The sequence below is a fragment of the Vitis riparia genome, chromosome 14 (genome assembly GCF_004353265.1).
Source record: "Vitis riparia cultivar Riparia Gloire de Montpellier isolate 1030 chromosome 14, EGFV_Vit.rip_1.0, whole genome shotgun sequence".
NCBI lineage: Eukaryota > Viridiplantae > Streptophyta > Magnoliopsida > Vitales > Vitaceae > Vitis > Vitis riparia.
Window position 1 is genome coordinate 12876782 of NC_048444.1, and position 6383 is coordinate 12883164.

Genomic DNA, 6383 nt, shown 5'->3' on the forward strand with positions numbered 1-6383 from the left:
CCTATAGATTGGGTCACTATTGGTGGAGGCTAGTGGCAACAGATATTTTCAATAAAGACATTGTGATATCTCACAGGATTGAGGTAGTGTATCCCCTTGGGTGATCCAAAGGACAAGTGATCATGAAATATGTGGTCGCAGTAATTCCTTTAGTGGAATTTGATATATGCTCCTTGGAGCCAGAGCATGACAGTTGATCACATAATAAGTGACTTGCCAACAAGTGGGGACATATGTAAAAATGCTAGTCCACAAATTGGTGACTCCATTAGGGATTTTAAGGATCAAGCTTGAACTAGTTGAGGAAAATAAGGTGTTTAATTGATCGATTAAAGGGTACCTTCTCTTTTAGGCAAGGTGATTTGGATTGTTTGCTTGATTGATTTGACATTTCAAAATGCTTTTATTCTTGCTTATCTTGCATGATCACATGACTTCTTATTCAATTTAGCATGATTCACTCTCACTTATGCTTAGGTAAGACACTTATTGTATATTATTTATCTGCTTTGCATGACTGCTTGTTGCATGACAACCCTTCCACCTGCATGATGAATGATTGCTTGTCTATGTTTACTTTTTAACTTTCGATCATAGGTCTTTTAGATACAACCACACCCTTCATTGTGCACTTTAGATTACCCTTGAGTATTGAGAAATGTGAGAGCCTTCACTATTAGGAAACCCCTTGGGAAGTGAGGTAGTGTATGTGTGGAGGTGATGAGCACCTTGCATGGAAACACCCTGTCTCTTTAGAGGCATGTAGGAGGTTGCATACCCCTGGGAGGTATGGTTTCTTTTGCTAGGGATCCCTTTAACCCACCCATTTTATTTTATAGAGCCACCTCGACCTTGTAGGTTAAGCCTAGTCATAATTAGGATTCATTCCAACACGTTGGTGCATCTGTGGGCTTCTGGAGTCGCATTGGTCACAAGTTTGGGTCCAGTATTCCCTCTTTAAGGTCTCCCATTGGTGTTCTCAAAGATCAATACACGTTTGATTGTCATTTGGACTACTTTTTTGCATTATGACTAGTATATTTTTGCCTCTTCTAAGCTTCTTTTTTGTTGTTTTTTTATTCCATCCCTTAGTACCTTATAGGAGTTTTATTCGTTTTGGTCTAGATTTGGTTTTTTAGGTCAAAGTTGGAGATAGATTAATCAAAGTTTTAGAGTAGTTAGATATGGATGCTCATCATATTATAGTTTATTAGTTTACAGTCTCCATGACTTCTATTCAAGAGGCATTAACAAGATTAAGCCAAAAGATTGATTGTTAGTAGGGTAGATGACCTCTAAATCAACATGAGATATCATATGATTCATTGCCACCAATCCCCATCACCCAGTTAGTCAATAATATTATTGGGGACAACAATGCGCTTTTGATGAGTTTAGTGGATACTAACCTATAGCTTATCTTATCAGATGAGATATCTTGTGAAGATTGTTAGTATTTTCATTGAAATAACAACTTTGATAGATAGTTCTTCTTCATGATGAACTTGAGATGGATGTATTGGATGATAGTTAGATGGTTACACAAATTAGTAAGAGATAGTCCACTCCTTGATATGTTTGAGATATTCATCGTTGAGGGTTCAGAGCAGATTCAATTTGTTTCTGCTAGGATATCTCACTTATGTTGCTAATATGTTTAAGGGTGTTGTTAGTGTTGGGAACCCTGGATTACTCCGTTCTCATGCCCTGGATCTCATAGGGTGCATGCATATATATTTAGGGCTATCTAGATCTAACATAGCGAAAAATAATGGCTTAAAAAACCTTTATAAAATAAAGATCTAGAGAAAAAAATGATCATACCTAGATCTGGATATTCCCAAATCAATTCCTTGTGGTGAAGAACATGCCTAGAAAAATTGGAGAATCTTTCCTCATGCTACTACCCACGTGCGTGTCCCGTGCGAATCCCGTGCACATGGCCTATGCACACTATGTGCGATTCTCGCGCATGCAACCTATGTGCATCATGTGTTGTTCTCATACGTGCGACCTATATGATTTTAGTAAGCTTCTCGTACACCTAAGATTTTTCGCCCGATGACTCTCCTTTGCATCTTAGCAATGAGATAATGAAGATCTCAAGGGTGGAGGCTAGGGTTTTCTCTCTAGATCGAAAAAGGAAAATGACAAGACTAGAAACCCTAACCCCTAAAAGGGTATTTATAGGTTTCCTATTAGACTTAAGTGACTTAAGTCCACCATGGGCTTGGGTCACTTAATGTAGCCTAAAAAGATTGCTAATTGATTAATTAACCATATAAGTCCCTAATTAATTAATTAGCCCAGTCCAAAGATACCACTCACTTATCCCTATCCAACCTTGCATAAATACCAAAACACCCTTATGCACCAAAGCTATATGTCTTTATAACAAATTTTGTAACAATCTAAATCTGTTTTTCTTCCTAAGTGGAAATATAACATATTTGATTTATGTATAGGAAAGTACATGGTGTTTAAAATTGATAGATATTAGATTGTAAAATATTCTTAAAAGAATAAATTTTTGTCTTTTGTGTAATTTGAAAGTTTTAGAATTCTTTTTTTCTTACTTTCGAAAAATTATCTATTCTTCCATTTCACATCAGTATTATTCCTATTTAAATAAATCAAGTATTATTGGAAGAAAGTTAAGATCATGCTCTCATACTTCTTTTGAGTTATTTACTACTTTCTAGTTACATAAAAAATATGTGCAAAAGTAAATGAAAATTTTCCTAAAATCTAGAAATCATTTTTACCTTAGCATGTTTGTTGGAAATTTTTAAATATTGTTGATAGCTTATTTATTTATTTATTTTAAGATTATTCTAAAATTGTTGGAAAGTAATAATACGATGCTACAATTATATATTTGTTTTGCTGAAATTGCATTAGGATTTATAATTTATTTGTTCAAAATTATTATTAAGGGATTAAAGTTATTAGATAAGTTATTTTATAAAGTGTATGAATTCTCCTTAATATATATATATAGTGGAATAATATCATATTAAATTTTTGGTGATAAAAATTATATCTATAATATAAATAGCCTTTAAAGGAGGTACCTTTTATGAGTTGTAAAATTTTGATAGGTTACTTTGGAAGGATAAATTTGATAATTTTTCTTGAGAAGGGAAAAAAAGAATTTCCCATATTGAAAATCTTGCATACATTTTATAAAGATTTGATAAAAATGTATATATGATTTTCAATATGAAATGCAATCATTCCATATTGAGATATTATATGAAATTCAACCAAGATTCTCTCTTTAAGGTCTTGCTATTCCTCTAAGGAAAATATTTATTGTGAAAAATATTTCAAATGTGGGGGCTGAATTTGAAAATATAATAGAAGATATGAATAATGCCAATGTATTTATAGAAATTAGAGAATACTAGATACTTTGTGATAATTTTCATACATGATGTTTTACTAATTTGTTCTTGAATGTGCAAAAAGTTATAGTACTATAATGATACTAATAAAGTGGAACATATTATTACATATGATAAATTGGCTTAAGTATATTGTTGGGATTGGGCCCTTAAAAGCAAAACATGGTGTAACAAAGTTAAACTTGATTGTCCCCTTGTTATCCCTTTTATGCATTGGCATTGATTTGAGCATTCAACCCATATCTCTTACATTGTATATGAATTGGGTGCATTAGGAGTTGTATAGAGGATACAAGTGAGTTTCCTTATAAATAAATAAGTTGGCAATAGTCAGCACATGAATATGGGTAATCCAATAGAGATTGTAGTACACTACCTTCTAATTGGAGGGATGACTTGTCTTTAACCGTCGGGATGAATTTCCCATGGTGAGTGTACATACTAGTGTATATGATACACACTAGATAGGACCTATGATGAATCATGACGTAAGGCTATAGATTGCCATGATTCATCAAGCTACTATATTGCATGGACTCTCAACCTTGAGAGGATATTGAGCTTATTCCAAAATAAAATAGGAGTCTTTAACATATCGGTGAGACCTTAAAGTGGTCATATATACCTATGGATTTACTCACTATTGATAAAGGCTAGTAGTAATAGGTATTCTCAATAAAGACACCATGATATCTCATGAGATTAAGATAGTGTCTCCTCTTAGGTGATCAAAAGGACATGTGATCATAAAATATGAGGTCATAGTAATTCCTTTAGTGGAATTTGACATATGCTCCTTAGAACTAGAGTATGTTGGTTGATCACATAATAAGTGGGATCTGTAAGTCAAGGATTAGAGAGGTAATCTTTATAGGTGATATCACTACCTTTTTAGATATATAAGCACCAATTCATTGAGAGTTTGCATCTAGTGGATAGTAGGTTACTGACTTGAGCTTCGTCTTATTGTTATTTACATAGGGTACTATAATGCAATTGATTCTTTGTAGTGGGATATTGAATCAACTTCAAAATTGGACTTTGAGGGATTCTGTACTCCTATGGCTCTTATTGGCCCTCGCTCTATGCTCATATGCCATATTGGCATGGTTTATGAGGGTTGGATTTGCTCTAAGTTCACTCTTGTGCATAAGGGCATTTTGGTAATTATGTAAGGTTGCATAAGGGATAGTATGCAAGGTCTCTAGATTAGGTTAATTGATTAATTAGATGACTTTGTGAGGTTAATTAATAAATTAGAACCCATTTTGGGCTAGATTAAGTGACCCGAGCCTTGGTGGGCTCAAGTCACTTAAGCCCAATAAGGAAACCTTATAATTAAATACACCTTAGGGGTTAAGGTTAGGATTTTTATGGCTTTAGTTAGTCATCTTCCACCTTCAAAGAGAGAGAGAGAGCCAAATCTTTCTCCCTTCCAAAGTGAGAGAGCTAAAGCTTTTTCCCTTCCAAAGTTCACATTTTGGAGTACTAAAGTCGTGGTTAGAGTCATCAAGAGACAGATTTTAGGTGTATTTGCAGTGACTTTGACCTACAAGTGAGACCCTAAGGTGGTTGTATATTCCCTATGGATTGCGTCACTAATGATAAAAGCTAATAACAATAAGCATTCTCAATAAAGGCACCATGATATTTCATGGGATTAAGACAATGTGTCCTCTTGAGTGATCTTAAAGGCATGTGTTCAAAAAATCTAAGGTTGTGATTATTTCTTTACTATAACTCGACATCAAATTTTTATGAGTTGGGGTATGTCAATTAATCTCACAATAGGAGTATCTAAGACTCAAGGATTGTAAAGGTAATCTAGAATAACATTGCCTTGTTAAATTAAGGACATAAGTTTAGGGAGAGCCTGCATAAATTGGATAGTAGCTCATAGACCCGAGCACTTGTGTCTAGTTGTAATATACATAAGGTATTGAAGTGTAGTTAACTCTTTGTATTCGAATGTTGAGTCAAATTCAAAATAAGATTCTAAGAGAACCAATATTTTCCTATGGGTCCTAGTGGTTCCCACTCTAGCTTAGTTTCCATGGTGGCATAGTTTAAGGTTAGTTGTGTACTTTGTTCACATGTGTCCATAAGGGTGTTTTAGTAAATATACAAGGTTGCATATATAGAGCTTGTGAATGATCTCTCTAGACATGACTAATTAATTAATTGAAGCCCAATAAAGTTAATTAAGTAATTAGGACCAAGTGGGTTAGCTTAAGTGACCTAAGCCCAGGATGGTCCTAAGTCACTTAAGCCCACAAGAAACCTATATAAAATCCTCCGTCTCTGCCTCCTCCCCTACAGTGTTTCAGACTTTACTCTTAACAATCTTGTACTCTTGTTCACTCTAGAAAGAAAAAAACTCTATCCGCCAACCCTCCTAGAGGATTCCACCCATAATATGTCAAGATCCAAAAAAAGCCATTGAGCAAAAGGTTATTGTAGTGTTTATGAGATCTATTACACATTTGGCACATCTTTACTAGCGTGAATTGATTTGGGAACATCCAAATATTAGGTAAAGCACATCTATATAGATTTATAATGTTTTTTTATGCCTATAGCTTATGTTGTTTAGATCTAGAGAACCCTAGGGAGATTTAGCATGAACCTTAACAACCAAGGGATGGGTATGGAGATAACTGGACATTCCCTATAATCAAGCACTCAATGATTTTTTTTTTCATTTGTTTCAAATTCCGTGTTTTTAAAAATTATCCTATTAGACCCCACCTACTAGGGTTTTTTTGTATAAATATATTCTACATTGTTGAAAAACTAACACCTTGAACTGTAATTGCCATTATTATTTTGTGCATTCTCAATATTCTTAGGAGCCTAACTCATATTTAAAGCAGAGTTGTAGCGATGGATTGTATCTTCTCCAATAATTACGGAGTTCATTAAGGAGTAAGGGATGTTGCATTGTAAATGTGAAGGCAAGTATAAGTGTTAGTTGTG